Source organism: Kogia breviceps, chromosome 4 (genome assembly GCF_026419965.1).
Source record: "Kogia breviceps isolate mKogBre1 chromosome 4, mKogBre1 haplotype 1, whole genome shotgun sequence".
Lineage (NCBI taxonomy): Eukaryota > Metazoa > Chordata > Mammalia > Artiodactyla > Physeteridae > Kogia > Kogia breviceps.
The window spans coordinates 116,163,214-116,186,783 of record NC_081313.1 but is presented as its reverse complement, the minus strand read 5'-3'; the positions used below and the strand labels follow the sequence as shown (position 1 = coordinate 116,186,783).

Below are 23,570 nucleotides of genomic sequence, written 5' to 3'. Positions count from 1 at the left end.
CTCCCTAGGGAAGGTAGTTTGGGGTTTCCTCCCTCCTTTTTGATACATTGGGTTGTTGCCTCTGTAGTTGAATTCTTCATTGGAGTCCTTCCTTCACGTGCCCCCTCCTCACCAAGGGCTCCTTTTGGAATCTTTGAGAGTGTGAGTGCCCATCTCAGCTTGTGGTCCTGAGCCCAGAATGCTTCTCAGAAGAAATCATCTTCTTATTGCTGGAGACAGGCACCCAGGGTGACCCTCTAATGCAAATATGAGGTTGTCATGGCAGTGTTGGACCCACAACACTGGGAAGAGAATTTGCCTGTTGTCACCAAGCACAGGAGAAGGGACCCTGTCATTGGGGAGAGGGTCAAGCACAGTATTTTTAGCAAGCAATCCTTTATTGTTTATTCAGCCACATTAAAAATAGATACCACCCTTTCTTTCTAATTGGCACCATTTGTCATCCTCTGTCCTTGCTTTTCACACACTGAACTGTTCATGAATATTTATTTGCCCTCCCAGGGGCAACTCCATATGTGTGTTTATGAGTGTCTGTGTGTGTGTGCACGTGTGCACACGCATGCATGCATGCGCCTCACAAACTCATTCTGCCCCTTTCCTCTCCTGTCATGAAAGTGACATAGTGGAAGGCAGGGGCTCTTGTTTTTGAATCCCTTTCTTTGATGCTGATGAGTTCCCACACCTGTGTTTCACATTCCTGCTTGTCTGCAAAGTTATCTCTCCCCTGCCCTGGTTGTCCAGACCTTTTCCACAACTCGGGCAACCTTGAGCTCCCATACCATACCTCTACCCTCTGCCTGGCTGGTGAAATGCTCCCCCTCGGCAGTGAAATCCAGGATCCCCAAGATGCTTTGACGAGGTACCGTGGCTTGGACCTTCGGCTCTTCAGATTTGTTCATGTTGTTCTTGGCAAAGGCTAGATGAAGGGTCTAGGGAGCCAGCTTTCACCTCCTTTTTTTCCTTAGTAAAACCTCTGCTTGTCAGTCACAGTGACATACAAGCCCTAGCAGTTCTGAACAACAGAGGAGCCTGGAGCCTGCCTCTGGGATTTTGTGCTGAGCTGAGGACTCTGGAGAGAACCTCCCCCTGTGGCTGGGCCTCTCTGCCTGGGATGTCCCCATTCCTGAGCCATTGTTCTGTCTTTTGGCTCTCCAGAGTGGCTGAAAAGAAAGGATGACTGCCTGAGCAGTTAAATGAGGGAGTTTGTTATTGGTGATGTACACTTCTCAGGTATGTTGCATCTAGCACCCCTCAATGCTCTTTCCCTGTGCTCCGATGGAAGTATGCATGCTCTCCATCTTAATATCTTCTCTAGACCAGAAATGATTTCAGATGTCATCTTTTCACCCCTGTCTCCTAGCAAGGAAGCCATTTCTCATAGTCCATTTCATACTTAACCTCTTCTGGTCTTAAAATTCATTCATTTATTAAAAATATTTGTATTGAATATTTACCACGTGCTAGCCTGCTGTACTGGGGGTGTACAGTGGTGAACAAGACAGATAGGTCTTGCTTCTTGAATAGCTTACCTTTTAGTCAGAAATTAATTTTAAAAAATCAGTTAATACAACATGGGTTTGAACTGCTCAGGTCCACTTATATGCAGATTTTTTTCAATAAATATGCACTGCAGTACCACATGATCCAAGGTTGGTTGAATCCAAGGCTGGTTGAGCCTGCGGATGTAGAACCATGGATAAGTAGGGCTGACTGTAAAGTTACGTGTGGATTTTCGACTACACAGAGGGCAGCGCCCCTAACCCCTTAGTTGTTCAAGGGTCAACTGTACATCATCACAACTAAAAACTTCTATGCCTCAAAGGATACCATCCAGAAAGTGAAAAGACAACCCACAGAATGGGAGAAAAATTTTGCAAATCATATATCTGATAAGGGACTTATATCTAGAATACGTAAAGAACTCTTACAATTCAGTAATAAAAAGGATAAATAACCCAATTGAAAAATAGGCAAAGGATCTGAATAGACAGCTGTCCACAGAAGATATACAATGGCCAATAAGCACATGAAAAGCTGTTCAACATCATTAGCCACCAGGGAAATCAAAACCTTAATGAGATAACACTTTACACTTACTAGAATGGTTATCAAAAAAACAGATGATTATAAGTCATAGTGAGAATGTGGAGAAATTGGTACCCTTACATACTGGTAGTGGGGATGTAAAATGATCCAGCCACTTTGAAAATGGTCTATCAGTTTTTCAAATAGTTAAACATAAAGTTACCATATGACCTAGCAAGTCCACTCCTAGGGGTTTGTGTATACCCAAGACAACTGAAAATATATGTCCACACAAAAACTGATACATAAATGTTCACAACAGCATTATTTATAGTAGCCAAAAAGTGGAAACAGTTCAAATGTTCATTGACTGTTAATGGATCAATACAATGTGGTTTATCTATACAGTGGAATATTATTTGAGAATAAAAGGAAATGAAGTGCTGCTGCATGAAACACATGGATGAAACTTTGAAACATGCTAAATAAAAGAAGCCAGTCACAGAGGACCACATCCTGTATGAGTCCCTTTATATGAAATGGGCAGACTAGGCAAATTATAGAGCCGGAAACGAATTTAGAGGTTGCCTGATCCTGAGAGGGTGGGGCTTTGGGAAAAATGAGAAGTGACTGCTAATAGATATGGGTTTTGGGGGGAGGCTGGCTGATGAAAATGTTTTAAAATTGATCGTAGTGATGGTTGCACAACTCTGTGAATATACTAAAAGCTATTGGATTGTATACTTTCAATGGGTAAATTGTATGGTATATGAATTATATCTCAATTAAGCTATTTTTAAAAGTCAGTGATGGGACTTCCCTGGTGGTCCAGTGGTTAAGACTCCTTGCTTCCACTACAGGGGGCATGGGTTCAATCCATGGTTGGGGAACTAAGATCTCTCATGCTGTGAGGTGGGGCCAAAAAGAAAAAAAATTAAAAGTCAGTGATAGGTGTTATGAAGAAAATAAAATAGGATTATGTTTTTTTAGAAGGGTTAGTTAGGGAGGTCTTTCTGAAGAGTTGTCCTTCTGGCCTCAACTCAAATGTCGAGATGGAGTCAGCCATGCAAACATTAGGCTAAGAGATTTTTAGGTAGAGGAATAGCCAGTGCAAGGACCCTGAGGCAGGAACAAGATTGGCCAGTTGTTGAAGCAGCCCAGAAGGCCATTGTTGCCTGAGTGGAGTGGGAGATTAAGAATTGAGGTTGGGGAAGTTAACAGTGCATTAGAGACCAAGGTAATATATATTTGGGTTTTATTCTAAGGGTAATAGGAAGCAGCTGGTAGCTTTTAATCAGGGGAGTAACAAGATCTGATTTACATTTTTTGAGTGATCCTTCTGATTGCCTTGTGGGAAGGAATTCTTCATGTTTTCAGAATGTGGAGCCTCCTGTCTTGTAATATTATACCTCTCATGGTAGGAGGTTCTTCTTGGTGTCTTGTTCAAGTCATCCCTTCTCATCAGGATTCTGGGTGGTAGATCTCATGGCCATGATAGCCCTTCATAACCTGGAAGATTATTGCTCTCCAGATTAGAAAATGGAATAAGAAAGTTTCTATGTTTCTCCATGGATGTGGCTACTTTCATCATGTGGTTGTCACTTTCCATATTCAGGACCATGGTGTCTCCTTGGTTTTCCAGTGCTGGGGCTGGCTCTGGCCCTAGTTCCTTGGCCCCAAGATGAGTAGGGAAATCCTTCTGCCTCTACCAGCTAGCAGCATACCTACTTTCTTCCCCTGCAGTTGAGGACAGGCTGGATGGTAAGCAACATAGGGTGCTGTGTTGAAGTCCCACGACCCAGTGGGCAGGGTTGGAATGGACTTTTTACAGTTCCAGGTTATCTCTTGAGAGGCCAGTGATGTGGTGAGTTAGAACATAAGACAGGAGCAATATGGCCTGGATTTGAATCTGGACACCACTACTCGTTAGCTGAAAAACGTTGGGCAAGTTATGAAATCTCTCAAGCAGTTTCCTTATCTGTAAAATGGGGATAACCAACCTACCTAAGGTTGGTTATTACAGAGAATTAAATGGGGTAATACTTGTAAAGCATTTAGAAGAATGCCTAGCAGGTAGTGATCAGAGTGTTAACTACTATTATATTTTCTTTGTTCACCCAAACATTAATTCAAAGACTCAGCTCAGGACACTTCTCTGGGGAAGGCAGTGGATGGCACATAGTCATTAGCGCTCTGCTTGCTCTGCGAATATTTTTTTTAAATTTCATATATATTGTTTCGTGTGACTCAAAGAAATGCATGCTCAGTATAAGCTTTCCAAACATTAAAGTAATATGTGATATAGAAAGTTGAAATGACATCAAAAGGACATAATAGAGAGTTATTATGAAGAATAAGGGAGATAATGTAAAAAGAGTGCCTAGCACATGCTAGACAGCCAGTAAGCCCTCGGTAATGGTAGCTTTATTATTGTTGTTACTGTTATCCTGACTGGAGGCTGAGGTATGGGCATTGTATTTTCTGCAAGCTTTTTTTTTAGCTGGAGAGCTGGGATGTATGGGCCATAAAGGTGATTGTCCTCTCTTGTATAGTGTTCTGGACGTTACGGGCTTAGTCAGGGCTTTTGCTGGCCTGTGGCCCTGACACTGGACCCAGTTCTTCCAACAATGTGTCACTTGCAGGAAACAGAACGCTGTGAAATGTCTCTCTCCTTTCCTTCTTGTTTATTGTTAGTTTTTTTTTATTGCTGTATAAAAAATTACTTCTAAACTTAGTGAGTTAAAGCAAGCAACAGTATTCATTTATTATTTCTCATAGTTTCTGTGGGTCACAAATTTTGAAGTGTAGTCAAGATGTTGGCTGGGACTGGGGCTGCACAATCTACTTCCAGCTCTCATGCCTGACAAGTTGATGCTGGCTGTTGGTTAGAGGCCTCAGTTCCTCTCCATGTGAGCCTCTTCATAGGGCTGTTCATATATCCCCATGGCTTCTTTCAGAGAGAACAACATAAGAGAGCAAAGCAGAAGTATCAGTGCCTTTTATGATGTAGCCTCAGAAGTTATCACCACCACCTCCTCTGTATTCTTTTGGTCACACAGATCAGCTGTGATTCAGCGGGAGAGGGAACTATACAAAGGTATAAATACCAGACGTCAAGGATTGTTGGTGGCCATTTCGGAGACTGGCTACTACACTTAGAGCACCAAGAACGCTTTCCTAAAAAGGCACTGGGGGGATCCCAAGCATCTAGGGCCTGGCCCAGGCACTTTGTGGGTGCCTGTCTGAGAGGCAGGCGGTGCTCACTGCGGCTTGCAGGCCCCACGACCTTCTCTGTGCTCCAGCCGCACGGTGCTGAGCTGCCTCTTGGCTGAAGTGGTTGGTGGCATGTCGGGGAGGACAGTGGTTTGATTTTTCAGTCTTTGATCTTGATGATAGCTGAAGTGAGTGACAGAAGACTGCTTAGTACAACTCTGCCAGTGGCTTGTGCATTTAGATTTTGCATTTCTTGAGGTAGACTGACCAGTTGACCAGCCTCTTCCTACAAAATTTCAGAGGAGGGGGCCATTTTTGGTAAATTGAAATCCAGTCGTTTCAAGATGAAGGTAGAAGGTATTACACTAAAAAAGGGCTATTTTGATTCCTTATAGTTTCATGTGTTCTGTTAGGAAGATTCTCCGTTACAAAGTGGGAGAGGTAAGAGCTGGGTGGCAGAAGAGCTTCTTGGGTAAGAGCCTGGGCTCTGGATAGACAGGCATCTCGACACTCTGTATCCTGGACAAGTTACTTAACCTATCTAAGTTTCAGCTTCCTCAGCTGAGAAGTGGAGAACACGGTGATGCTTCACTGACTCACTGTGAGGATTAAATGAAATAATGTATGTACAGCATAAATAAAGTTCCTAGCACAGAGCATGGCATGTGGTAAACAAATACAATAAGACCTGTCACTAATAATATTATTAACATCAATCTCATCATCATCATCATCGTTATTATACTCTTTGACCCTAAGTTAGACCAAGAGAGGGGCAGTGACTTACCCAGCAACACAAAGGGACTCTGAGCCTAGGAGGGAGGTCTCCATCCCTCTTCCAGCGTTCATACTTTCCAGCTTGAATATTCTTCCATGTGATGCCTGAACCACGAATAGAAGTTTGGGCAACTCCCAATTATGTAGTGTGAATAATTCACTCTGAGATAATCTGTGTGCCTGGCCAGCTTCTCAAATCAGCTGAGTGGATTATTCTCTTTCAGTTATTCAACAGTACAAATAATTGAGAGCTGGCATTAGAATGTGAAGGCCATGAGGCCATCTTCTATTGTTCTCAGTTAGCTCAGCCCTGCCAGTGGTGATGTTTCAGAGGAGCATGGAGGCTGTAGAGCGGAGCCCAAGGGGAGAGGACAAAGGTGGTGACAGGATTCAGGGTGAAGGATGAGAGCCCTGGATTGAGACATCGGGGGAGGCAAAGCTGCTAACGGCAGAGCGGGAGAGCCAGGGAGGAATGGTTTACAAGGCACCTTTTCTCTCACCTGGGCCAGAGGGAGAGGCCCTCCCTATTGGAGTCAGGGGTCCTGCTTCCCTGAGGAGCTCTTTGTATTTAAATTTAACTCTGGAGTGGTTTTTTGTTTTTTTGTTTTTGTTTTTGGCCATGCCATGTGGCTTGCAGGACCCGACCAGGGATCGAACCCAGCCCCCCTGCAGTAAAAGCGTGGAGTCCTAACCTCTGGACCACCAGGGAATTCCCAACTCTGAAATGTTAGATTCTTCCCGGAGTCTTTTAAAATATGATTGACCACCCTCTTTCCTTCTATTTGCTGCTCTGTTTGGCATCAGGGGACTGCATTAGGAGACTCGAGGAGCCTCTCCTTTCTGTAAAGTAGGGTCTCAACATTGAAAATAGCATGTACAGTAATGATCCATTCATATAAAAAGTAAGTGAGTGAAGATTTATTTATAAATTTATATTGCATATAAATACATAATATAAAAATCAGCTTTTATCTCTGAGGGTATGAGGAATGAGGTTATGAGAGAGAAACTTTTCTGTTTTGCACCTTTTATACTGTATGAATTTTTTTACCATGAGCTTATATCATTTTCTAATTAAAAGATACAGTGAACTTAAAACATGTAAGAGAAGTTGCTGGAATCGGCCCTTTGAATCGTTATGGTATGTAACCTTTAATTGGCTTGAGTTTTGGGTGGACTCAACCATTTGTTCAGATCCCTTCAGCCAGGTGGCCAGCAAGACATTATTCATGAATACCATGGCCCAGGCTCTCTTCGAGTCTTGTTCTCCTTATTGGAGCTAAACAAGCACAGATCTATCCCCAGTCACCAGTGCCTTAGCCCCGTGATTGCTGTCCTCCCTCCTGCTCTTATTATTACCCCTCTCTCTTTTCCTTCCCTGAGGACCCAGGAACCATTTCCCCTGCATCTGCTAGACCCAGGGTTACCCTGAAGTTACCCACCTAGACCCCTCTTTGCTTCTGGGAGAGAGGATTAAACTCTTGATCTAGATACTATTTTGATGTATGTGGTTTGTCCAAGATCAGTAATTTTGAAGGGGGTGAGAAAGGTTAGTTGGTGTTTGAACTGTTTCTCTGAGTTTAAAAAAAACAAACAACTGTCATTTAGATTGTGGCTCAAGAAAAGTTGTTTGAGCTCAGTTTGGGGTTCATAGTTACAGAGGTTCACTCCAGATCTTGACTGGTGATTGGTTCCAGCGTGTGCTTAGGAGGGGCAGGGAAAAAGTGGAGGCAGGAACTTTTTTGTCTTTGGGGCTCTTAACAGCAGCAATAAATTGTGGTGTGTGTGGAGCAGCAGCAGAGCCAGCTCAAAGAGCTCTGGGCCAGAGCGCCCATTTGTGGGCAAGCTGCTTTTCAGCCTGGCTGGAGGTTTTTACATCTGAGCCCAGCATAGCTGCATTGGGCCAAACCTTCAAACGTGGCTTCGAAGTACCAGGCATAGCCAGAGCATTTAGCTGCTCCATGTGGGAGCCAAGCTTCATTTTCCTGCATTTCTAGAGAAGGCCTCAGTGGCAGAAAGAACTTCGTAGCCCCATGTTGGCCAGCATCACTGCTTAGGCAGGCCTCAGGTCAGTGATGAAGTTGTTGGAATGACTCAAGAATGTGCAGAACTTGGGAGCTGATGGCCTAAAGATGCCTCTGCTGGATCTGGCTCCCAAAGGTCCCTGTGATCTCGTGTCCCCAGCTGGCCTTAGAACAAAGGGGCCTCCTAAATATGTCTCACCTCTCCCCAGGGATCCTGACAGAACTCCTTCTGGGCTTTTGGTGGAAGAATGTGATATGTGTAGGCTAAAGGAGATATGAGTTCTCAGAGTCCTTTGAGAAGGGGATAATTGGCTTTGATAATTAGTCAGAGAGATGACTGAGGCTGTTGGCTGGGGCCTGATGAGGGAGTTAGAGGAGTGTACAGTGGGCTCTGGAGGTGAGGAAGGCCAGGGACTCTATTCCTTCGAGTCAGATTAGGGGGAGAGCCCCAATGTGAGCACTTTGTGCTAGGCGCTGAGCAAGTGGTGGCTTTTGTGGCAGTGGGGATATGGTGGGTTTTCTCTTTCTGTACCTAAAATACCTGCTTCCCCTCTCCAGGAGGTAGGAATATCTTGGAATAGAGAGCCACCCTGTGGAGCCATTGATGTAAATGGGAGTGGTTTTGAAGCTGGCTCTTTATCAAAGATGCTGAGCTGAGATTTCCAGGTTGCGGGGGGCAGAGGGGTGGGCGTTATTCTACGTGGTTGGTGCTATGGGAAGGAGATTCAAGTTAGTGGGTAAAGAAAACATCCAAGGAGTTGGCTGCCTGGAGGCTTTATGCTTTAGTACTGTGTGAGTTTCCTAAGTATGAAGCTGCTTGGTGTCCACACGGCCTTGTGCCTGGGCCATGGGGACACGTCTGCAAGGACCGGCTGCTGTTAAAGGGACAAGCAGCAGGCCCTTTGGAACGTTCAAAGTTGGTAGGGTCAAACTGGATCTCTGCAAGGAGGGCCCCAGCCAGACTGTTATATACCTGAGCTGACTCCCAATCTAGCCCCAAACAGCCAATTATTATCTAGTATTATGGCTTGAGCTGGTATGAAACAGCGTGGTGAGCTGTGAAGGCTCTTGATTTATGTTGTTTTTGGTCTCTCGAAAGATTCTTCTATCTTCCTCCTTTGGAAAACACCTTCTTTCCTTTGGGAATCTCTTTATTAGAACCATGTGGTCAGTTAAGGCTGTTAATCTTTGTGACCCACCTCTTCCCTTCCCATTTTGGGCTGGTCATATGACCTGGATTAGCTATTCATAGTGCCTCCTCCGTCTGCACAGTGACTGTCCCGGGGATTGGCATGTGACACAGGGAGGACCAATCAAAGTCCTGCCCTGGAATTCCATACCATTTGAGAGGAAGAATTGTTTATGCTGGGATTGATGTGTTTAGGGGCTACCAGTGACCATCAGACTCATCCTTCCCTGGAGAATGCATCTTCATCTAGAGAGGAAATCAGAGCCTAGAGGTGCAGGCTGAGAGAGGGCCTGACATGTTGCTTGAGCCTCTGGACTCAGTTGTCCATTTATTTTTGTCATCATTTTTCATGATGGGGCCCAACAAACTTAGTTTTTCCCTTAGATGAGTCTGAATTCAGTTTTGGTCCCTCAAAAAAAAGAGTCCTGATTAATAGAAAACAGCTTCCAACTGATCTAACTCTTTGCTTCCAAATAGCTAATATCATGTCCAGGGAAGATGCTTCATTGCTGGGACCCTGTGCGGAACACTGTGCTTCACACACATTGGGTGCTCGCTTCATGTTTCTAATGTGGGTAACGGCACCCTCACCATCTACTGCCAACCTATGGAAGGAGGGTAGAGACCTGGGTCTCCCAGCCTGCCTCTTGGTGTCAGTTAATCTTGTCATCCGTGCATGTGTTTTTCATCTCCTTCCTCTGCTTCTGCAGAGATAAATACAATCTGTCAGTCTCACTATGCAGGGGACTTGCCAAACATGTCAGTGATGGGGAGTTTATCAGTCTACCTTAAGCTCCTGTCTTCCATATGTAGACAGGGAGCCATACTCCTGTGGCACAATGCTGTTTGCGGCTGTGAGTCTGACTATTTCCCTCTGAAATCAGGCTATCCCCTGGTGCCCAGCTTGAGCTGGTGCTGAATTTATTGTCCCTAAAACATCAGGGCAGTGTTAGAGGTTCCTTGCCCACTGCTTCTTTCCCAGGCTGATTGTGCCAGCCGCAGGGCCCTTGTGAGGCTGTTAGGTGTCTCTCTGTGGCAGATTCGTTGTTCCATATTTTTAATTACTTACTTTTACAGATCTTAGAACAAATCAAATTATCCATCTGTTATGCTACATTATGCCACTGCAGTTCATGCAATTCTTTCTCATTGTATGATATTTGTTAACTTGACCTTGCCCTCTTACAGTGTTCGTGCTCCTCTGTGTGGCTCTATGCCACCTTCTCAATGGATCCCTAGCATGTCAGTCTATTAGGGCCCCTGGCAGAGCTGACTGTGGGTAGCTCTTAGGTGGAGCAGAGGTTGGTGGAGCTTGGAGTATTGCAGAAGGAGGAGAGTGGCCAAGGAGCCACCTCTGATGCCATGCTGACCTGACATTGGTTTGGAAAGTTGGATTGTTATTAGGGTTCCAGAAATGAAAGCAGGAGTTGTAGCCTAGGTTTCTGGTCTTTAGCCAGAGGGCTGTTTTCAAGGTCAGCCAGGTGAGGTTGGGCTGAAGGGAGATGGCAGTGGCTACCTGCAGACATGTCTGTGACTGCCCCGCCATGGCTGGCAAGCAGTGCCTAACATTAGGATTGAGTCAGGGCTGATCTCAGACACAGCACAAATGTAAGTTACCTATTGGAGATTGATTTCAGGAAACGTGGAGGATCCTGGCCCCCAAATCTTTTTTTTTTTCTCCTGCTGCCTAAAATTCTGTTAATACTGTTGGGAATTAATTTCTTGGTTTTTAAATACATCTCTTACCTCTCTTTGTGCGCAAATACAGATACTCCCAGAAGGGGTACCCAGGGGTCATCGAACACCTCTACTGTATCCTTTTTCTCAAGCAGTTGGGAATGTGTGCCGATGGGGACACACAAGGAGTTGGTTAAGGAGTCAAACTAGAGGAGGAAGGGAAAAGAAGGCAAAATTTAGAACATTAATTGGGGTCTGCTGTGTGTGAGCTCTTGGAGTGGGTAAGCTGCTCAGAAAGGGAGGGAGGAAGGGTGTCCAACCCATCCACACACCCACTTATGGGGCTGGACCATCTAGGCCTCGGTGTCCCAGCAGCGAAGTGACACCAAGCCAGCCTCATCCTTTTAGGCAGCTCCTACTAACTGAGTACTGGGCACTGGGCTAGACCATCTAGAGAGTGAGGTTACAGGTGAACAGACAGCAAGGCATAGTCCATGTCCTTGAGGGTGGTGACGGTTTAGTAGGGGAAACAGATTTTGACCAAGTCTGTTGAGTTTTATGAAGGAGAAAGGGGTCCCAGAAATGCATAGCAGGGGCTCTGTGTTGGTCAGGTGGTCAGTGAAGGTTTCTCTGAGGAGATGGTTGGAGAGAGACCTGGAGGAATAGGAACTAGCTTGATGAAGTTGGGCCCAGGGAAGGGGAGTGGTGGGGGGAGGACACTCCAGGCAAGAGGCAGTAGTGAGTATTGAACGTTTGAGTTGAGAAATTCGTTGCAGGAGGAGGTCCATTTTTTGATCCTTACATGGGGTCATTTTCAGCAGATTCCTGAATGGAAGCACTGAGGCTACTTTACTGATTCCTCGGTGCCTGGGAGATGACCTCTTTGTAGCTAGATAGGCTTCTGTGTGGAGGCACTTTGGTCAGAGGCTCTGTGTTCTACTGCTTCATCTTCCAACGTACCACAGCCCAGGGCTGGGTCTGCTACACTGGGTTGAGGACTCCTTCCCCCGCCTACCCACCCGCCTCTGGCCCAAGCCCACATAAATGGTCTTCTGACTTGGATATGGGCCCAGGTTGGAGCTCATTATAGCCTCGTGGCTGGGCCCTCCATTTTTCCTTCCAGGTAAAACCTGGCAGGCATCAAAGACTGCCAGGAACACCCCACAGGCCTTCTCCCTTAATGATCTTGCTCCCACCCTCAGTCTGCATGGCTTCCTTAGTCAAGCTTTTCTCACCAGAGCCTCTAGTGACTTTTCACAAGCTTTTCCTCATTCCAACAAGCAGGATTCAGTGACTAATTGCTGGTATTTTTTTCCTCAAGACTATTTATATAGACTGTTATGTTGGGGGTGGGGGAGAGCAGGCTTAGGCTTGGGGGGAGTGATGTTTCCTGCTACTGCCATCATTAGACGGAGGCCCATGTGGCATTGATAGCCACACTTTGTCTTTATTCTTGTATTTTTTGTCGTTTCGACATTTGGTTCTTTGAACATCTAACATCCCTCTTATGCTTCTCATCTCCTACAGAAGATTGTTGTATTTTGTCCCCACTGAAGCTGCGTTTTTCTTTTGTCAGATTTCTCACTTCTTTATTGTATTTTGATCAGTGTGCCCATGTAGGTCTGGATTTTATTGGGAGCTTTTCATCTTCTTGGCAGTGGCCCTCGGGACCTGGGTCTTCTTACAAAAGCTGGGCTCTGCCTTAGGCCCCTGAAGCAGGCCTTTCCTGGCCAGGGCTAGAGAGAGCCCAGCCTGTCATCTGTCCATGGACACTCTAGCCTAGTAGTTCTCAAATTTAAGCATGCGTCAGAGCACCTGGAAGCCTTCTTAAAATACAGGTTGCCAGGACCCTTCCCTCAAGTTTCTGATTCACTAAGTCTGGGCTGGGGCCTAAGAATTTTTACTTCACACTAGTTCCCAGGTGATGCTGGTACTGCTGGACCAGAGACCACACTTTGAAAACCACTGTATTAGTATAATTCCTTCTTTACCTTGAGCCAGTGTCCAGGGTCCTAGGGACGGGAGAATAGTGTGGGACCAGGTTCCTTCTTCATACTGGGTCCAGCTCTCCAAAACTAAATGATGGCAGATGTTGGCAGTGGCATCATAATATTTAAACACTTTTACAGTGCTTTCACTTGCCCTGTATCATTTGATACTCAAAGCAGTTCCCTTGGTTAAGTAGGACAGCTTTTTGACAGATAATAGAAGTAAAGTTCAAATAAGTTAAGGACTCTTTCATAGCCATTCAGCTGGTAGTTTGTGGTATAGCCCCAGTGGAATCCAGGTCTCTTAGCTCCTATTGAGCTTTCAGGCTTCTGCCACTTACTAGCTATGTGACCTTGGGAAAAAACTACTTAACTCTTCATGACTCAGTTTATTGATTTGTAAAATGGGGGTAATAATAGTATTTGCCCCATAGAGTTGTGAGGATTATGTGACTTAACATTTGGAAAGCACTTAAGAACTATTAAATGGTGGAACCCCAGAATCCATTCTCCTAATGACTGTGAGGGGCTGCCCTTAGCTTTGCATTTCTATTGTCACAAGAAGCCCAGGAGAATGTACCACTACTCAACAGACAGCATTATCTTGGACAGTCAGGACAGGGCTCACTCACTTTGGAAAGGTCCTTCTCTCTATGGTCTGCACTGAGGGAACTGTGGATGGCATGTGCATCTAGGAGTTCAAGGTAGAGCTGTAGCTGCTGGGCTGGGTCAGTGAGTGAAGTCTAAGACCAGGAGGGCAAGGCAGCCAGGTCATCAGGTCACTCCTCAGGAGCTGCTGCAGTTGAGGCCCTTGAGAACTCAGCCCTGAGTGGCCCTTCAGGGGTTAGTCTGCAAGGAGGAGAAGCTCAGTCTGCCCTTTCAGTATTTTTCTGTCTTCCTGTCTCTCCTCCACCTTCTGACAGGGGCGTGTATAGAACTAGCTGGGGTTTTAAGGAGAGGGCAGGTCCTGATAATGCTAATAGTATGCAACCTATTGAACATTATGTGCCAGGCACAGTTACACTGGATACCTTATTTAATCCTCCCAATGAAATAATTCTCATTTTACAGATGAAGAAGTCTGGGCAAAGATAGTTTAATTACGGTTATGCAGAAAGGAGATCCGAGATTCAGACTCAGGTCTGTCTGGCTTCAGAGCCCATGGTCTTTGCCTTTGTGAAGCTGCCTCCTTGTATTCTACCGTGATGTTTCCCTCTGGGGTGTCATTTTCCCCCTCCCATGGGTGCCTAACCTTGGCCTGTTCCCAGTATCCTTTGCTCCTTAGCTTAGTGTCCAGGGTCCAGGACTGTGCAAGGTTTTATTCACCTTTGTGTTTTTTTTTTTTTTTTTTTTTTTTTTTTTTTTTTTTGCGGTAAACAGGCCTCTCACTGTTGTGGCCCCTCCCGTTGCGGAACACAGGCTCCGGACGCGCAGGCTTAGCGGCCATGGCTCACGGGCCCAGCCGCTCCGCGGCATGTGGGATCTTCCCGGACCAGGGCACGAACCCGTGTCCCCTGCATCGGCAGGCGGATTCTCAACCACTGCGCCACCAGGGAAGCCCTTTTATTCACCTTTGTATCTTCATAGAACTTAACACACAATCTTACATAGAGGGTGACCATATGTTCTGTTTATGCCTCTTGTCCCAGTGCAGTAATTAATAGTGCTTTTTTTTTCACTCTTAAAAGTGTCCCAGTTTGGACAATAAATTATGTGGTCACCCTACTTACACATGACTGGTTCTCCCAACCCAGGGACAGTGGCATTTTAATAGGGGGCCCTGAAAGACAGAATTATCTTTAAGACTCAAAGAAACAAACCCCAGGTGGTAAAATTTTAAGCACTTTTATGGCCCAATGGGCACGAGGATTTAGACAAAGTTTCTGCTCAGCACCCCACAAACCTAGCACAAAGGACTATTTCTAAGACCAGACTTGAGGTCTGTGAGGGTCACAAAACCAATCAGATTTATCAAGACAAGAGTCCCACTATGGCTTCATAGAAGTGTCTGACAAGCCAGGCTAGAAAAGGGGAGGAAGTGTAAAAAGCTTACAGTTTCCCACTTCTCCCAGGCAAAAGAGCCCCAGCCTAGCATCTGGCTGTCCACAAACCCCTTAGCCTTCCTGCAGGAAAGAGCTAACTGGGGTTGGTCTGTTCCACTGTGCTGAACTCAAGCCCTGGTGGGAGCCTGGGCTCTGTGTCCCAGTGCTTTTTTGTCTCGGGTTCTGCTCATCTCTGGCTCTACCCCTATAGCCTGGACATGGGGCCATGCCCAACCACAGCGTTGGTATGTTCAAGTCACATTCCAGACTGCCTTTGCCCCATTTGCAGGCAGCTGAGAACTGCTGTGCATATGTCAGTTCACACTTGAACTGGTTTAATGTTTTTTTCTTTTAAGTTGCAATCTAAAATTCAGCCAGACAGGCTTTAATGAGCACTAAATCGTCAAGCCTTTTGTTTCCCTTCCTATTCAAGCCATAGAGATTTTGTGTTTGATTCAGCAACAATTGCTGAATCTTAAACAAACCATTTACATTTTGACATTAACTATTTTATGAGTGTAACTTGTTCGTTGGCATTAGAATGATCTCAACAGAAGGCCTTTTAATGACTTATTAGTAAAAGAGTTAAAAGGGTCTGTGGAAGGTGATTCTTAACATTTTCTTTGAAGAAAAAAAAAGTAGATTTTTATCTGAATTCACTTGGGTAATACATGCAGACTTTTAGCCTTTCTCCTCCTAGCTGAGTGACTTTTGATCTTGTTGAGGTCATTCTTCCTGGACACCCTCCTGGTCAAGCCCTCCATTTTTCACATTACACCTAATATTGAAGCCACCCTCTGGCACAGTTACTTGTCTAATAGAGTGCCTCTCTGCATGTTTCTGTTGGCTGTTAATTTTGTCTAATAGGGACAGGAACTATTTTCATTCTTTGCTCTGGCCTTAAGATGCTTAGCTGAAGACCCTGTGCACTCTGGGCCCAATCACCATTTGTCAACAAGTTGACTGGACAGAGAGCCTCAGACAAATAGCATGCTCACAAATGAAACCATCCATCATTCTGTCTCCAGAAGCTGTGAGTAATTGGGGGTTTTCTCCGTTGTTTGAAGATCTCCACAGAATGGGAAGTCTTTGCTTTCCATTTAGGCCCCCATTCCAGTGTCTAATGAGTCAGGTGTAAAGGCTTTGGGCAAGACCAGGCCTCCCAGGTTTGTTTCTGCCTCAGGGAAGCTCTGTGTCCTTCTTAACCTGGAGGGGACCTGGTGAGTCCTGAGCCTGGCTGGGGAGTCAGCAGACCCACCCTGTTCAATTTTCTTCTCTGTTACGATGTGACAGAAGTGGCTAGGAGCAGGAAACCCATGCTCACTCAAGCCATGAGATCAGCCACATGAAATGGCACTGGCCAAGGAGGCCATGTTGATCCACCCCCATGGAAAACCAGGAGCCTGGGTGCTGTTCTTGTCTCTCAGAACTAGAACTAATTGTTCGCAAAGATCTTTCCAAATACCAATGATGCGAAGCGTTTGGATGGTTCACCATATTGTTCACCATATTTAAACTGTCAGAAACCTTAAATATCTAAGCAGAACCTTAGCAAACAAAGGATATTTTGGGGACTTGTTATGTATGTTGTACAGCAGAGAGACTTGTAGTCTATACTACTTCCAAATCCTGGAAATGAAGCATTTCAATGTTGTCATTTTCTGCTATAGACCATCCCACGGTCGTTGCCTTTCCTTTTGCTATTGAGAGATGGCTCATTTGTAAACATTTCTACAGTTGTGTGGCAAAAGCGAAATAGGCCTTGCTTGATTCCATTGGCTCTGATTGAGGAGATGAGGAGGTTGGAAGGAAAAGTGAGTGATTTCCTAGCACATGTCTCAGAACTCCTGAGAGCAAGATTTGCGTGAGTAAGGAAGTTCCTTCCTGAGCCACTAAAGGCCTATTGAGAAGGTGTATTGCCTGCAGCTTGGAACAAGGATTGGCCAGGTGATTTCCCTGGGGCCCTCATACCCTGCTGGACCAGCCTGCTCTGCTCTCCCTCAGCCTTTGGCACCTGGGGGGATAATTTTACCTCCAGCTAGCATAGAGGACCCAAACTAACACCCTCTCTGTGTTCTCTAATAAACTTGATAAATCTCACTGTGAAAAATCTCCATATGTTTTAGCCTGAATTTTCTTCTGCTTAACGTTGTTGACCCCACCTTGCTTCCCTCAAACTGTCTGAGTCAATTACTGGGAGATGTTTGATGATTAATTATAAGCCACAGATAATTTCTCTTTAGCTCTCTGTCTTCCATGTTCCCCACTCTGTGGCCTCCCTTTAACTTCTTTGATCCTTCTTCCCTGCCTCACCCTCTAGCTTGTTAACTACATTTCTCCCCCATGAATTCTACCTGTACTGGCTTTGCCTGTCTAGCCAGAGGAGCTGAGAATGAGAATGTAGGACCACTCAGTGGGAGGTGGTACATTCTTCTTTGTCCCCTACCACAGGTAACCCCTCCCACTTCTAAAAAGCCTGAAAACCCAGGCACTCTGCCTTTTTTAGCAGAAAGGTAAAAATAGTAATTTTCATTAAAGAGTATAATATGTTATGATAAAAACAACTATTATTTGAATGCTTGGTGTTTGTCAGGAAGTGTGCTAATCTCTATATATTATCACACTTCATCCCCACAACAATCTCATGAGATAAATACTATTAATCCCCATTTTATAGATGAAGAAACTGAGGTCCAAAGAGGTTTAGTAACATATTGCAGTCATACAGCTTGAAAATCCTGGAACTAGGACTTGAACTCAGGTCTCTCTGACTCCAGAGCAGCTCTTACTCAGTAGTTTGCTTACTGAGTTTGGGCTTTGTGGTAAAACAAAAGTCCAGATCACTGGCTCTTAGCCCACCAAAAAACAGACACACCCTGGGATAAGATGTCAGCTATTTACCCTCAGTGTAGAAGAGGCTTTTTTTTTTTTAACATCTTTATTGGAGTATAATTGCTTTACAATGTTGTGTTAGTTTCTGCTGTATAACAGAGTGAATCAGCTATACATAAACATATATCCCCATATATCCTCCCTCTTGTGTCTCCCTCCCACCCTCCCTATCCCACCCCTCTAGGTGGTCACAAAACACTGAGCTGATCTCTCCCCATGCAATGCAGCTGCTTCCCACTAGCTATCTATTTTACATTTGGCAGTGTATATATGTCCATGCCACTCTCTCACTTTGTCCCAGCTTACCCTTCCCCCTCCCCATGTCCTCAAGTCCATGCTCTATGTCTCCATCTTTATTCCTTTCCTGCCCCTAGGTTCTTCAGAACCATTTTTTTTTTAAGATTCCATATATATGTGTTAACATACAGTATTTGTTTTTCTGACTTACTTCACTCTGTATGACAGTCAGAAGAGGCTTTTTGAATTGAGATTATAAAACTTGGTGCAGAAGCTAGTTGGTGTGGCACTATAGGTCTTTCGGGAAAACTCCTTCTGCAGAAAACAAGACTCTCATCAATTCTTTTTTTTTCTTTTCTTTTTTTTTTTTTTGCAGTCTTTGTATTAACTACAAAGGAAAATAACAACTTCATATTGGAAAAACCTAGTGGAACCTCCTTACCCTAGTAATCAAAATGAACATCATGAATATTGGGACAAACCAGCACCGTGGACCTTTGGACCCGATGCTGAGAAAGACACATCACTTCCTACCAAAAATGCATAACCTGATTTTTCTTCAACATATCTAAATGAGCTAAATAGAAAGGTGGAAAACAATCTTAGCTTATTAACAAAAAACAAAAAACCAAATTGTACCTATGTTGTTCCAGAAAAGATGTAAGATAGCTAAAGTAAAAATTAACATTTTGAAATAATTTTAAACCCAGAAATAAGTCTGTACTAGAACAAATTAAACTGTCTCTTAAGGTGAAATATTACTACAGGAACAACAGAAAGTTATAAAAATGAAAATTTCTTTAAAATATATTTGTATCTTTATCTTATTAGATCATCTATAATTAAGAATATCCCAGATATTTTTACACCCCAAATAGGGATAATCTTCAGGTTTCACTAATGTACAGTTATGCAGATGTTTGCAGGAGAAAAAGGACATACCGGTTTTCTGAATTAGCAGTCAGGCTATTGACACCCCCGAAGAAGTCCTTCAGAGTAGACACACTTATAAAGTTCTCAATTTCCTTTTGAAAGAGAATGATATAAATGGTGAAAACTGATGAGAAAAGGGAAAATAATAAGAATACCACTAATACCTGCTTATGAGTTTACTACTGACAAGCACTTTCACATTTTTTTTTCATCTCACAACCAACACTTGAGGTGGGTAGGTTTCAGTTATTCATTCCAGCGAGGTTTTTATTTCCCCAAAATGCCAAGGATGCCAAGGAAAGTTTGTTCTTGGATTTGGTTTCCGTGTATTCAGAAAATAAATAAAAGTCAAACAAGTTTTTTTACTGACTAGCTTTAGTTCAGAAATAGTATTAGACGTTTCTTAAAATCGATTCTTTACAGAGGAGACAAGAAATTTCTGAAATCCACTTTGGATTCTTTTGGAATTCTTTCTGACTAAGCTGCATTTTTAGTTTAGAGAAGTGTTTCTTTGTTTTGCTCACGTCCTTTGAGGAGCGAATGGGTATTGACTGTCCAGATGTAGGTGTTTTGAAAACCAGGCTGGGCTCTCGCCATTGGAACCAGACTTGCAGAACTCAGAACTTTAGTTTCTCTGTCTTCCTGCAAGGGTTAAATCTGAGGAGTGGTAGAATTGTTTCTCATCGTCCATAGGATGCTTCTCCTTTTCCCGTTATTTTACCAGTTAGTGTTCTGATGCATATTTTACAAGTAATCAACAAAACAGTTTTGGAGCCTTTCTACTTCTTCATAATTTTGGCTTCTTTAAACCTGAGTGCATATTTATTTTGCTTCTCAATTAATAAGTGTCTGTATTTTGGGGTGTCAGTTTAGCCTTGGGCTGGAGATACATTCCAGCTTTATCCAGCACCTGCAGCTGGGAGCAGTATGGACATGCTTCTTTGAAATCCTGTGAGGAACTGCAGGCCCAGAGTCAGCAGCAGGTGTGACCCATGCAGGTATCTTGTAGTTTCAGCAACGTGGCCTTCATGCCTGTGGCTGAAACCTGATGAGCCCCATTGTGGATTACATTTGACCACACAGGTGCACACTCATCTTGGCCTCAAAAGGTATACAAATCATCTGTCTTGGGATCTGAATGTCTTCCTCCTTCACGGTGGATAAGACCGTAATTTCTCCTGGCTGCCTGGAGGTATTCAGCTGTGAAACCTTGGGCAAATCACCTAACCTCTCTGATCTTCAGTTTTCTCCTCTTGTGTTATATGAGATTCCATCTTGCTAGCAGGTTCACTCTGGAGACTCTCCTTGCTGACTTGATGAAGTAAGTGGCCGTGCTGGTCCATGAATGCCAGGTGCCACCTAGGAATTGAAGGCAATCTCCAGCGGACAGCCAGCAAAAACCAAGATCATCAGTCCTACAGGTCTCCGCACTGGTTCCTCAGGTCCCCCGGAGTTGCCAGAATGGGTTTGCGTGTTGCTGCGTAAATGTGTGTCCCGAGGCGGCAGCGGCCACGGGGAATAAACGGGGAGGAGCTGGGAAGCAGACAGAAGTCTGTGGGAATGCGCACGTTGGGGCATCGGGTGCCTGGCCGGAGAGGCCCTCGGGCGATGCCGGAGGGAGTCCAGCACCCACCCCCGGGGCCTCGCCTGCCCTGCTCTCATCAATTCTTGAATTGCTTTAATTCTTAACTCACTTTTCTGACAATTCTCTCAGAAGATTAAGGAAAAGGGCTTCACTGAAATTGTATTCTGAGCATCACGAAGGATTTGTTTGGTGAAGTGAAGGTGTTGGAAACTTTAGCAGAAAGTGGCTATGTTTGGAGAAGCCAAGGGAAATGCAGAACTCTGAGTTTTGGGGAAAGCAGATTTTAGAAGGTCCAGGAAAAAGTAGATATGTTGTTTGGGCAAGAACTTTGAAGGGGGGCTTCCCTGGTGGTGCAGTGGTTGAGAGTTCGCCTGCCGATGCAGGGGACACGGGTTCGAGCCCTGGTCTGGGAGGATCCCACATGCCGCGGAGCAACTGGGCCCGTGAGCCACAACTACTGAGCTTGCGTGTCTGGAGCCTGTGCTCCGCAACGAGAGGCCGCAACAGTGAGAGGCCCGCGCACAGTGATGAAGAGTGGCCCCTGCTCGCCGCAACTGGAGAAAGCCCTCGCATAGAAACGAAGACCCAACACAGCAAAAATAAATAAATAAATAAATTTATAAAAAAAAAAAAAAAAAAAGAACTTTGAAGGGAAGGATGACTCATAGTCTGAACAATGAAATGTGCTTAATATAGTCACAAGTGATTACTGCAAGGAACAGAGAGGAGACACCTAAACAGAACAACAAGGCCGCATGGGGAGCTCTTAGAGTTGAGCTTTTGTCTGAGAGATGATAAAGGGGCCTATAACTGAGGACAAAGGTGTAGATCTCTGAAAACACTGTCAGGAATACTAGGTAGGTGGAACCTGGGATGCTTGGAACAAAGGACCTGCCTTAGCAGTTACTGTTCAGAGTGAGAGGAATGGCAGGGAAGGCGTTGGGCCAGCTGCTTCAGCCAGGTGATTCAGTGTAGCAGATGACAGGGCATCACCGTCCTCTCTTCTATTTTGCCTCTAACTTCTCTTTTAAGAAGAATGGCCTTCCCTCCAGAAAGAGTAAAACAAACATGGCTAAGAAGAACTTCAGCTCAGAAGTGTGAGGAAGGAGAAGAGCCACTTGATTCTTGAAATTAGTTAGGGTCTGAAACATCAAATGAAAAGTTAATGATATCATCATGAGACCTGAGCATGTGTGAATGTTTAAGCATCACTGAGAGAGGAGTAAGGAGACAGGATGGTAACTGTTTTGCTTTTCAAAATAACAAGGCAAGTTTTTGAGACTTCATTTATGGGCATTTTCTAAAGAGAGGTGATCTCTTGGAGCTAGTGTGGTTTCCATGAAAATAGACTGATTTAAAGTTTAATATCCCTTCCTTCCTCCTGCCCTTCCTTCTACAGAATAGTACTTCCATCTTACACGTACCACTTGATGACTTTTTTGAAGTGAACATACCCATGTAACTACCACCCAAGTCAAGAAGTAGGGTTTTATCAGCACCCCAGAAGACTCTCATGCTCCCTCCTAATTCTGATTTCTTTTTTCAGGAAGATTTGCCAACCTAGAAGATTAGACCAATGTTATAGACAAAGAGGGAATCTGCATTTCAGAAGCATTTGTCAGAATCTCATGATAATCTAATAGGTCAGATAGAGAAATTGATGATCAAGTAGCTACAAATCCGCATGTCTTTAACAATCAGACCTAATAAAGGTTTGTTTATAAGTGGTTAAGTGTCAACAGAGGCTTCACTGTAGTGATGTGCCAAAGAGCTCATGTCAGACTCTGCCTGTCCAACCTGCATTCAGGTTCTCATGTGAGGGCATGGGGGCAGATGACACAGATTCGGAAGGGATAACCAACCAACATGTTAGACAGACAGAATGAAGATCCAGAAGAATAGTGACAGGCTAGGATGAAGGGCCCAGGTAGCAAAGCAACATTTAAAATTTTGTTATTATTCAGTTTTTAATTTTATAAATAACCCATATTTGTGGTGTGTTTTTTTTTTTTAAGTCTTTACCACACAGGAACAAAAGTATGGGGTCAGTCCACCGAATCATTTGTAACTTGTTTTTTTACCTTCTCTACTTGTATTCAGGGCCATGTTGGAGAACATTTGACTCATCAGAGGGTGATATGAACAGCCTGCAGGGATTTGACCTAGGCAAGCCCAGTGTTGAGTCAGTTTTGTGACACTACTGCCAAAAACCTAGATGTGCCTCAGGTATTAGGGGCAGATGACCTTGGGGCAGAGTGGCTGGGTCCACTGAACTCTGGAGGGGTTGGGCCAGTGGGAGCCCTGTGGGTAGGTGTGAATACCACCTCTGCAGGGATTCGTCAGTACATGGGGCAGTGTCCCATAGAGCATTGGCAAGAAGGCAAAGGATTTCAGGAGTCACACGAAGAATGACCGCTGGATCCCATGAGGCTAGATTTGTGAGAGGGGATTGTTCTCTGGGCATTTGGCTTCTAAGGTTCAGAAGGGCTGACCTGTCAGGGCAGGTTCAGGTGACTCTCTCTACTTTGAGAGGGCAGATTAGGACCAGTGGATATAAGCTTCATGAAAGCAGATTTCAGCTCAGTAACAGAAGATGTTTTTCTAGCAGTTGGAAGAGTTTAAAGCTAACGTAAGGATGAGCCTCCCTACTGCTGTAATCTTCAGCCTGGCAGCCAGTTATCAGACATGCTGTACTGGATTAAAGGTTGGGCATTGGATCTAGTTATCCCCAATGCTGGTCCTCAGATCAGTGCCAGGCCTCCTGGTAAGGCTCATGTGAAGCATTTATGAAAAATCAGGTGTATGAGCCCTATCTTCTGAGACTGTGATTCAGTATGTGTAGAATAAGGGTTAGAATCTGTTAGAATTTTCAGAAAGTGCTCAAAGTGCTCCTTGGAGAAATGGCTTATTCCACAGCAGGTGCAGGAAAAGTACTATATCTTGTACAAGAACATCTTGTGCCAGAAAGTATGGAGGTGCTCAAAGAAT

General features: G+C 44.5%; 1 protein-coding gene and 1 pseudogene across 3 annotated transcripts in view; one reads left to right on the top strand and one right to left on the bottom strand.

The window, feature by feature from the left end:
- Window positions 1-23,570, top strand: part of SIL1 (SIL1 nucleotide exchange factor) — a 263,273-nt gene that overhangs the window by 226,985 nt on the left and 12,718 nt on the right. The window lies entirely within an intron of this gene.
- LOC136794009 (UPF0711 protein C18orf21 homolog pseudogene) lies at window positions 19,415-22,688 on the bottom strand (annotated as a pseudogene).